This window comes from Rhincodon typus, chromosome 4 (genome assembly GCF_021869965.1).
Source record: "Rhincodon typus isolate 14 chromosome 4, sRhiTyp1.1, whole genome shotgun sequence".
Lineage (NCBI taxonomy): Eukaryota > Metazoa > Chordata > Chondrichthyes > Orectolobiformes > Rhincodontidae > Rhincodon > Rhincodon typus.
Window position 1 is genome coordinate 20,036,128 of NC_063335.1, and position 12,100 is coordinate 20,048,227.

At 40.0% G+C, this 12,100-nt stretch overlaps 1 long non-coding RNA gene across 1 annotated transcript in view; it reads right to left on the reverse strand.

The window, feature by feature from the left end:
• Nucleotides 1-9,076: 9,076 nt before the first annotated feature.
• The window catches only part of LOC125482906, a 5,212-nt gene continuing 2,188 nt past the window's right edge, over nucleotides 9,077-12,100 (reverse strand). The window contains exon 3 of the long non-coding RNA XR_007261894.1: nucleotides 9,077-9,173. This is a non-coding gene — a long non-coding RNA (uncharacterized LOC125482906). The remainder of the gene's footprint in view (nucleotides 9,174-12,100) is intronic.

A 12,100-nucleotide genomic window follows, 5' to 3' on the forward strand; every position in this document is an offset into this window, starting at 1 on the left:
ACAAGGTGTGGAGCTGGATGAACACAGCAGGCCAGGCAGCATCAGAGAAGGATGAAAGCTGACGTTTTGGGTCTGGACCCGGGTCCAGATCTGAAACATCAGCTTTCCTGCTCCTCTGATGCTGCCTGGCCTGCTGTGTTCATCCAGCTCCACACCTTGTTATCTCAGACTCCAGCATCGGCAGTTCCTACTATCTCTAAGTGTTTATACAGGTTATGTGTCCTTTAACCGCGTGACAGAAATCAAAATTACCTAACAAATTTTTTTTTTCCAAATGTACCGCCATGTCAATTTGTATGGGAAATTTGTGACCCAAAAGCACCCGAACAGTTTAACCAGCTGTAGCCTGTTTCTGCTGCTAGTTCTCCTTTCAGCAGAACCTCAGTGTTCATCCCCCTAAGAAAATTTACTCAAATTCCATTGGAACCCTACTAATAATTACAATAGTAGTCCCAGAAAACCCACCGAGGTAAGAGGGTTTATCATTACCATTATGATGGGGCTGATCACTGTCAAAAGAATGGGGGAGGAGGAGGTGTGATCATAGTGGGTTGGGCACTGTCAGATTCAGGAAGGGTTAGTTGAGTTTTCAGTGAGGATCTCCCCCTGTACATACTTCCCTCTGTGTGATCTTTCTGTGGAAAATCATGGATCTGTTGAAATCTGCAGGCCATCTTGTCATATCTCCTTAATGTAAACTGGCAAAAAAAAAACTATCTCCGGTAAGTGCCAACTCTCCTTTATCTGAAAATCAAAGTCATCTGAATTCTGATATGTGATTAGTCCTGATGTCTTTGGATAAAGGATACCTAACCTAACAACATGTTCAAAATGTTTAGAAACTGCATGACGGAGTTGCTGCACCTTGCGCCAAATGAAGATTCCTGTAGAAAAGTTTCTTCTCAGACTGCAAAGCTGCAATTCGGACATCTTTCTTTCTAATTTCTAGCTGGATGAATTCAATTTCTGCTTGCAGATCCTACAAAAGTCACAAGCAATCCACAAGGATCTTCAGAACGCCAGTATATTTTCATAATCAAAACCTTTCTTTACAAATATACACCTCTAATTATTAGAATATTGCATCTGTTTTTTCATTTAATTATATCACAGATTTCATTTCTTTTTGCACATTTATTTAAAAAGTAAGAAAGATTTTTTGCTAAGAATATATGGAGGAAATGTGTGCATTTTGGAAACTGAAAAGGAGAATTTTCAGCACACAAAGGTCAAAATGAGAAATTACTTTGGATCATCTCAACTCAATGTGAAGCAGGCAAATATCCTCAAACAAATTATAATTAACATTAATTGAACCATTATAAACTGAAGCACAGTAAAGACAAGTTATCTGGAAGAGTGAAAGACTACACTGGATTCTGCTAATTGATTATAATTTTAGATATATGGTTTATTTAATGCATTGAGAGCTCTGCAAATGGCCCAATGGAGCTAAATCGTTTCTTAGATGATGCTCACAACTGTGGATTCCCAATTGTTTTGAGACTTACAACATTTTAAGATGCCTAAATTTCTTTTAATTAAAATTTGGAAAGATTTCTTGAGTATAAAATCTGAAATGAACTGAAATGAAGTTCTGACATTAATTTCTAATTCTATTAGTTGTGATTTTGAAGGTGAATTCAAACCTAAATATTTTTATACTATACTAATCTGAATAAGGTGGAATGTAGAGGGATGGGAAAGAAGTGAGGGGACAACCAAACTACACTGAGCAGCAAACAATCCAGGTTATCAAAGAATTGGGTAGAACAGTAGGAGACAGAATTCAATACAAAAAATGTACAAAGTATGACAAAGGCAAAAAAAATCAAATATATTCTTCAAACGGTTGGAGACAGCTGAGCGGGAAGTTAACATTCCAGGGCCACAGTTGTGGAATGCAGTTTGGCCTGCTGTCCTCAAACATAACCTATAAGTAGCCACAAGGACTGCCGAATGTTAGGATGAGCAATTTAAAAGGTTCACTTTGGTTCTCTGGGTCCCAGTCCAGTTGCTTTCATAACCATTTGGCACTCTGTTAGAAATCGGGTCCTTTTAAGAATGAATTTTGGTAATATTTTCTCTGTAACATGAATTTTCATTTAACTGCTATTACAGCAGTTACATGCTTTCTCCAAACATAAACAGTTTCCAATAAACAAGACAAAAGGAAGGAGACGATAAAGACCACAAAGGATCACAATGTTTGATAAGTGGATGACAAAGAACTACATCACACCATATGTACTCCATTATCAATCCAGTGATGAGAAAAATAAAGTTTTATTCCCGAAAAGGATGAAAACTAGTCTTCAGAAGAAGATGGACAAGTGGGACTGTTATCCTCACATCGTGAGTGGCTGTTCCGAGTCTACTGGTTAGTAGGTTCAAATGGGTGATTAATACAGTGTAAGCCACAAGCTTTATAAAGAGAATATATCAATAAATGCTCAGGGTCAGAGGGCAGTCCTTGTCACATGGCCTTGTAGGGGACAGCCCTCATCAGGGAGCAGTCTTGTTCAGATGGAACATGGATAGAAGAGATTATGGGAAGATTCGGGGAAGAGATCCTTAACAATTTGACCAGAGAGCAGAATGCTGTCTTTACAACTTTAACATTCTGTGCCAAGTGCTTGTTCATCCTCTGGTACCAGTGATACTGGTTGTATACTTTGTTCAATAACCGATGTGTAAAATCTAAAAACTGCTGCTTAACAAATTTAATAAACTATCTAAAACTTCCTTATGAATGGTTAACTGCCCATATAGGATACAAGAGCAGAAATAGGCCAATTGGGTCAACGAGTCTGCTCCACCATTCAATGAGCTAATGGCTGATCTGATAATCCTCAACTCCACTTTCCTGCCTTTCCCCAGGTTCTACCTTCTGAGAAAAGAAACATATGGACAAGGAACAGTATGCCACTCGTCACTTTGAGCCTGTACCGCCATTCAATAAGATTATGGCTGATCTGATTTTAACTCCACATTCCCAACCCCCCTTCCCATCAATGCTTTACCATACCCCACCTTAGCCCCCTTAGTAAATGTCGTCTCCCCTTCCACAAGCTTGTAGCCCCCAGCCTCAAAGAATAGCTTACTGATTGTCTCCCTTACAACCACACCCCACAAAAACCCCTTTCCTCACAGCTTCTGACAACAATGCTAACGGATTGACTGACATCCACCACATTGAGTAACCTAACCTGACAGCCTTAAGCCCCAGACTGGCCACTATGGAGCTTCAGGACTGATTGTCGACCCCTACCCAACCACAGTGGTACGGACCATAGAAATCTCCTGAACTGATTTGGGAGACTCTCTATGGGTGCTCCATGGATTTCAGCGAGGACTATTCCCTCCAGATACCTTAAAGAATGTTGATAAATTTGTTAGGCATTATTTTTCCTCATTAAGTCATTCTGTCTCTGCTTGATATTATTCTGTATGTTAGGTAATTGTGGGCATGATCCTCCAAAAACTAAAAGCCCTCACACCTACTCACTCCCTACCCCTTCTCCATGACATACATGCCAACCCATGCCCACACTCATCTTCAATTAACCCTTCTGGCTCCTGTACAAATTTAGCACCAACTTGCACCCTCCCCTGACCCCTTATTTTCACATCACCTTCACCCTTTCCCTCTTCATGCTAACATAGCTAGCAACCACACTGAGCAGACCTCAAGAGTCATGATTAGATTAAAATAACATTCTATTACAGACTTTACTATATAAATAAAAATCTTGTTTCATGAAAGCCCACTCAATACATCTATATACAGATTTAAATTTCTCTTTCATGTGGGAGGGCCAGTCAACTAATTTCAGTTAGATAACATTTGAGCTATCAGTAAACATGAAATTATATTTTAAGAACTCAGAGCAATAAATTCATCATTTACATTGCTATTAAAAATGTCATACAGCAGAGTTAACAAATAAAAATTTTTATTGCCTTTTTGGTTCAAAAGTGGAACCATAACATGAGAAAAGTCTCTGACTGCTGATGATCACAGAACGGAGTGGAGACCATGGCTAAGCTACGAAATTAGGTTTAAACTAATAACAAACATACATTTTCACCTCTGGTGGGACATATTCTGAGCTGCCCATGGTGGAAGTAAGGGTTAGAACTGGTTTGCCTTTCAGCCTTTTCTTTAAATCCCTTCCATCTTAGCTTGCGCATAAATTCTTGCTGGGGGTAGGTGGGGAGAAAGAAGAAAGCGACTAATGGGATTTGGTATCCAGTTCAGTCCTGGTGAGTCATCCATACTCCCATCATTCACTCACCCACCCAGCTCCCCAGGCAGTCAATGGTCCACACAATCAGCTTGCCTTTGCAGTCACTGACTTGCTCACCCACATTACCTTACCCCCTAAACAATCACTTACACAGCCAGTCTCCAGTCAGTTGCTGACTCACTGAATGCCCCTGCCCCTGAATAATTCTCTGCCAGTTCGGTCACTGACTCATTCTCTGCCATTCCCCAGCACCAAACTCACTCTCTGCGTGCTCCTGCCCCATGCTTTTACAGCAGGCCTCATGAAATAAGATCCTCTCTTGAAATCCTAGCAAGGCACAGGTCACCCCGCATTAAGAGTCTCCGTATTTCCCAGAGAGTGTATGCTGTTCTCTCCTGCAAAGCGAGAAAGCAGAGAGCCAAGACTGTTAGTAATGGCTTGTGTGAACGGAGGGAAGCATATTTGTGGAGGATGACTGGACATCACAGATGTAAGAGGACAACAGAATAATGGAGACTTGGCTGCTCAGATGGGGATATGTGAAAATACCTGGAGAGAAGCATGCAACTTCAAGGTGCTTTGTTCTGAGGGGTGCTATGCAGACAAATGCTACAAAAGTCAGAGTTTGAGGCTTAGTATCTCACATTTCCTTTAAGGTCCCAGGTGCTCTGTCTATAGGTTAGAAGGACCATACTTTTGTTGCTCACTTCCTCAGATACTTCATTCACACAGGTCTGGTTGTCCTCTTCTCCCTACTATTAGGAAAGATTACCTCACTGCAACTGAGAACTAGAGGGCAGTTTCCCAATCTTCTGTCCATGCCAGTGGTTGCTGCAAGATCCAAACATTCAAACCACAATAGGTACCTTTAATTATAAAGCCTTCCTTTGTAAAATCTACAGCATAAGCCCATCTGATCTCTTTGACTGGTCAGCTAATCTTCAAGCAAGTCTTGGGCCAAGTATTCACTAAAACTCGTTTCCACAGCCATGTCACATTCCTCAGTGACTGCCTCCGACTCAGTGGATTCCAACTGAAGTTTCATCCCTCACGTTTTGAATCCTCCCAGGATCACAGATATCTCCATGATGTCCAACATTCCACAGACAGCTGCTCTCGCCATATCCTGAGATCCACACTCAGTGCCATGCGGCGCCACATGCGCACTCTCAACCTCTCTCTCCAACAGCATCGCATCACACTGGCTCAGAGCTGCACCACTCCGCAGTTTCCACTTCATTCTCCAGCTCATTCGTCGTGCTAACAAGAATTTTTTTCTTTTCCTTTCAGGCATCAATGCCCACAAGATGCAACAACTCAGAAATACCTCTGGAACCTTCCTCCCCTCCGCTTCCTCTGCCTCCATCCCCATTCCCAACCCCACCTCTTGCCCGGTATTCACCATCCCTCCTAACCTTCCGCTCTCCGATGCTGAACGTTCTGTATTCAGCAGGTTCCAGCCACCTCCTCTTTACCATGGATGTGCAATCCCTTTACACGTCCATTCCCCACCAGGAGAGTCTTAGGGCTCTACGCTTCTTCCTAGAGCAAAGGCCTGAACTATTCCACCCACCACCACCCTCCTCTGCTTGGCTGAGCTCATCCTCACCCTCAACTCCTTTTAGCTCCTCTCATTTTCTTCAGGTCAGAGGGGTGGCTATGAGCACCCACATGGGCCCCAGTTATGCCTGTCTCTGTGTGGGATACGTGGAACATTCCTTGTTCCAGTCCTATTCCAGTCCCCACCACAACTCTTTCTCCGATATATCGATGATATCATTGATGCTGCTTCCCTCTCTCGTCTTTAAACTTATGCGACGGAGATAGAGGAACTGAGAGAATGGAATGGGGTCTTTACAGGAAGCAGGGTGTGAGGATGTATAGTCCAGGTAGCTGTGGGAGTCAGTGGGTTTATAGTGGATATTAGTGGCCAGTCTATCTCGAGAAATGGAAACAGAGATGTCAAGGAAGGGAAGGGAGGAGTCAGAGATAGACCAGGTGAAAGTGAGGGCAGGGTGGAAATTGGAAGCGAAATTGATGAATTTTTCCAATTCCGGACGAGAAGGGTCTAGGCCCGAAATGTCAGCTTTCCTGCTCCTCTGATGCTGCTTGGCCTGCTGTGTTCATCCAGCTCTACACCTTCTTATCTCAGATTCTCCAGCATCTGCAGTTCCTACTATCTCTTTATCAACTCCTTTATCTGTCTAACTGATAGTCTCTCTCTTCAGGCTCCAACCTCTCATTTACTCCCGAACCCATTCCCCTCCCTACTTTTTTTGCATATAAACCGACGGTTTCCCAGCTACTATCATTTCTGAGGAAGGGTCACCAGACCCAAAACGTTAACTCTGACTTTTTTCTTCACAGATGCTGCCAAACCTACTGAGCTTTTCCAACAACATTTGTTTTTGTTGTGGTGATATCCTGACTCTGTTTGAGAGCCACAGCATAGCTCATAAGTTATTTCAATGGTTTCTTGACCCACTAATAGTCCCTTCCTTTCAGCATGGATAGAGAATCGAAAATTCCACCCAGTAAATCTCAAGCACAATAAAAACTGTAGTAATAGAACAAAGGGATACAAATTCAAACTGACTGAAGCCAAATTTTCAGATAAAGGATTAACACTAGTAAAATTAGGAACATACCCTGCAAGCATTAACCATTTGTATTCTCTCATATGGGTAACTTTTCTTTCCCCTGAGCAATGTAAATAGGATGACCAAAGGCTGTTATAACAGTTTGTTACTATCTTAGCAAAATATGTTACAGAGTCATCGAGTCATGCCGTAGTACAGCACAGAAACAGGCCCTTCAGTCCAATTCGTCCATGCCCTAAATTAATCTAGTTCCACTGGCCAGCATTTAGCCCATATCCCTCTAAACCTTACCTATTCACATACCCATCCAGATGCCTTTTGAATGTTGTTATTGTACCAGCCTCCACCACTTCTTCTGGCAGCTCGATCCATACGCACCACCCTCTGTATGAAGTTGCCCCTTAGGTCCCTTTTAAATCTTTCCCCTCTCACCTTAAACCTATGCCCTCTAGTTTTGGACTCCTACAACACAGGGAAAAGACCTTGGCTATTCACCCTATCCATGCCTCTCATGATTTTATAAACCTCTATAAGGTCACCCCTCAGCCTCTGATGCTCCAGGGAAAATATTCAGCCTCTCCCTATAGCACAAGCCCTCCAACCTTGGCAATATCCTTGTAAGTCTTTTCTGAATCCTTTCAAGTTTCACAACATCCTTCCTATAGCAGGAAGGCCAGAATTGCAGGCAGTATTCTAAAAGTGGCCTAACCAATGTCTTGTACAGCCGCAACATTTCGTCCCAATTCCTATACTCAATGCACTGACCAATAAAGGAAAGCATACCAAACACCTTCTTCACTATCCTGTCTACCTGGGACTCCACTTTGAAGGAACTATGAACCTGCACTCCAAGGTCTCTTTGTTCAGAAATACTCGCCAGTACCTTATCATTAAGTGTATAAGTCCTGCCCTGATTTGCCTTTCCAAAATGCAGCACCTTACATTTAATTAAATTTAACTCCATCTGCTATGCCTTTGCCCACTGGCCCATCTGATTAAGGTCCCACTGTACTCTGAGGTAACCTGCTTCACTGTCCACTACACCTCTAAATTTGGTGTCATTTGCAAACTTAGTAACCATAACTCCTATGTTCACATCCAAATCATTTATATAAAAGACGAAAAGTGATCTGTTATTTTTTAAAATATTAATTTAAAGTGATAATGTATTGACAACTAGCAAGTAAAACATTAATCAAATTACTAGCCTGAGGTCATGTATTGAACTTTCAAGAGCCATAGTGCTGATATTTCTAAATTGGCCATTACTAAAGCCAGAGGGTGCATAAAAACTCAACAGACTAGGAAGAATCTGTGGAGAACAAATAAGTGAGTGTTTCAGGTATAGACCCTTTGTTACTGCAGTACTTGTCTTGGTGAAATATTCAGTGCTTTGTTAGATCAAGTGGAAAAATGTTATGTGTCATCTCATACCTTGAAGTAGAGAGGTTTCTACAGCTCCTCTAATAATTCAATGGGAAAATCCACTATTTGCAGGCAACTAAGATGCCTGGTTCACTGCCTTGTCTGTCCTACTCTGTCTGTGAGAGTGCTACAATTGACTGGTATTCCTGGAATGGAAGAAGGTATTAAAAAGAAAAGAAGCAACTCAAGTTCTCACTACCAATTCTTATGCAATTATATCAGAAGATCTGTGTCAACATTCAGTACTGCTGGAATTGGATTTGACTGAATGTTTCACCTAGTTAACTAGTGAGTAATCCTGGGGAACTGCTCGAACTTGTGAAATTGCATAGAAATATACTTTGTCTTCAGGAAGATAGGAAGGAAGTAGATCAAGATATGGAAGCAATACAGAAAATTAAAACTAATACCAGGAGGAACAGAAGACAAAAGTCGTTAAAATGTTTTTCATATTTTGTACAATTGAACTTAAAATGTGATTAAACAAGTACAGATGTAACTACCTTCATTTCCAAAAACATCTCCTCAGCCTTGTATGTAATTTTTGGTGGAATACTTGCAGCCTGCTTAGCCTGATGCTGTGTTAATATTTATAGTCAAGGAACATGCCCTTTATAGGTAGTATTAATATAACATAAAACTTTACTATCTGCAATTGTATTATCACAAGTGCATTAAAAGACAATAATTTATTTCCACATCTTTTTGTTGCCAATAATGAAACATGAGACATGCACTATTGTATACCATTGAGCTTTTATACACTATAGTTAATTTTTTATTCTTTTAAACAAAAGGATATAGAAAATTTGTTTCTAGTTCCAAAAGGCAAACTTGTTGCTGAAGATTCTTTATATACTCAGTTTCAATTGAAGACAATGGCTCTGTTGCCCATGTTCTAAAATAGAAGTTCAGTTGAGAATGTTGAAACCAATAATGTGATTTATGTACAATATCTCGCAAAAAATAAGTCTAAATATGCAGGCATTTACTGTATTTCTACTATTTGTCAACAAAGTTCCAGCACTGATTAGGACCAGCCAAATGAAAGTCCATGTGCTGTTAATTGGGCTAACCTCTTAAGATCCTTCAGACCTTTTTTTTTGCTGAATACCCATTATCCTAGTATTGAAATCAAATACCTTTGTTGGAACTAGTGGCTGAAGTAACAAATTCAAGCCAACGTTCTAAGAAAAAGCAGAAGCTTTCAGATGAAGACTTAAAACCAGAGCCAATTGAGCAGATGTACTGAGTATTGTGAGATGTGTAATTTGGACATTAGAAATTTAACTTACTAAATAAAAAGACAAACAAAAACATGCTGAATTAGCCCATTGTCCCCTTACATATTGTGACATCAAAATGTTTTGCATCCATTGTAAAATATTTACCTATATGATCTCATTATCAAAGCATATATTCCATAAGTTTCTAGAATTCTGTATTGTATATTGTTAATTTTACTATATTCCATAGCTTATTATTGAAGCCACGGCACAATAGATGTTTGTCCTGCTGCTCAGAACATATCCGGTCAGCTAAGTATAGTGACAATAATGTCAGTTGACTCCTAAACTCACTACGTGGTCAGATATTGGCTATTCAGTGGACATTCCATTTTGTAGCATGAAAATCTATGTAAACATATAGGATGGAATTTGTCTCCCAACAGAGGTTTTAATCGGATCATGAAATGCTCAACTGCATTTTACCAGCAGAGAAAAGAATTTCTCTGCCCTCCTAACACCACACAATTTTCACATGGCCTTTCTTGTAGGTCTTGAGTGCAAATCTTCTTGAGTGCAAAACACAATGCATCTCTGAGGTCAGGGTGTCCACTTTGAGGACTAAACTGTATATAGTCCTGCACACAATGACATCCTTGCTGGTATGGGTTTTGGAAGCTCTTAAAAAAACAAACCTGCTTTCAGAGCACCTGACTACTGAAGAAGTCTGATCAGGAGTCAGGAACAAGTAGGAAGGTTAATCATAAACATTTTTAAACCTTCAAACTATTAGATGCTGAATTGTAACATAGATGTGTTTTTAATGCAGTGATTCATTGTAGGGTTCTGTCCTGAAAAAGATAAATTAATTAAATGAACCAGCACCATGTAAGCATTGAGATGTTTTACAATACTTTTTCCATTGAAGACAGTGCAATGAAGTATTTCCAACAAATACGGAAAATTAATTAATCCTTGACATGTTTGAGACAGGGATTAAAATGGACAGAGGGCTCTGACTGTCAATAAACAATCCCTTTGAAAGGTAAAAACAAACCAAATAGCTGTTCCCCTCCATTTATTGATAGGTAATCTGTTTTGAAATGAAGAGGACTCTTTTATTTCCATTTTAGGCTTTTGCGGTTACAGCAATGTATTCAAAGATATAGCCATTATGAATGCTTGGCTAAGCCACAAAAGTTACACAAATTAGGTCTGTTGACATAGCTGTAGAGGCAAACAGTTTTACAAATCTGTAATAACATGCTCAGCCTTTCAGTGGTTTCAGATGACCTGAATGTTTGCTTACATAATTTAATGGCACTTAAAGAATTAATACTTCTACCCCAATATAAATAATTTTTTCACAGAATCAATTACAAACTTTGAGTTTTATTACCTTGTTTCAGATTTAATTCAAGTTACACCTTGATTTAAAATAATTCCCATTCCCACTGCCTCTTACTGAGAACTGTACATAGTGAACACTAAATGAATGGCTATGAAGAATATATGGAAGGGGATGGGGAATCTGATTGGCATGGATGTGGAGATCAGGGCGAGAATATGATTTAGGCAACCTTTAAACAACGTTGGAAGATGGACAGCTGCATCCAAAGCAGGCCTTCTAGCCTGCCCATCTCTGCATCGCATTCCTCCCTCATTCTGTTCTGGCTCACAGACTGCATTCTCAAACACGCATTGCATCCTCAAACCTCAGCAAAACACTTTCTGGCCTTTGCCTTATATGGACATTATGCGACAGACAGGTCTATGACATAGCATGATAAAGGTCAAATTGAAACTTAATAAAATAATGGCTATTACCTATTTTATCTATGAAATACCTTAAAAGAAACTAAGGAGGTTGTTTAAACACGATTCCTTCTAAATCTTTGATTGTTTCTTACTAAACTATTGCATCATAAATAAGAACTAAGAATTCATTGGAATAACTGATTATGAGATTGAAGTATACACTGATCAAGCTAATAGCACTGTGTCAATATAATGGAAATCTTGCTAAAACATAGATGTATTTAACAGAGAACACATTGTTTTCATACTGTATATTCAACGTGTTTCAACAGATATGTATATACATACATATTTCATATATATGTTATTTTATGTATGGCATCAACATGACTTTCACTTTCCACAATTGGTTGGTGAGTAAATGTAGAAATATGTTATAGAAACAGAAAATGTTGGTGCGACTGAACAGTTCTGGCAGCACCTGTTAAGAGAGAGAGAGGAAAGCATAGATGACGTTTCACATCTGATGTGATTCTTCTTCAAACAAGGACCCAAACACACCTTCCAATTGAACAGCATTTACTCTTCACTTCTGACGAAGGAACAGTGCTCCAACAGCTTGTGATTTCAAATAAACCTGTTGCACTTATAGCCTGGTATTGTGCGACTTCTGACCGAACTTATATGAGTCCAGTTCATATATCACTGATAGTAGGAACTGCAGATGCTGGAGAATCTGAGATAACAAGGTGTAGAGCTGGATGAACACAACAGGCCAAGCAGCATCAGAGGAGCAGGAAGGCTGATGTTTTGGGCCTTTCCTGAAGAAGGGTCTAGGCCC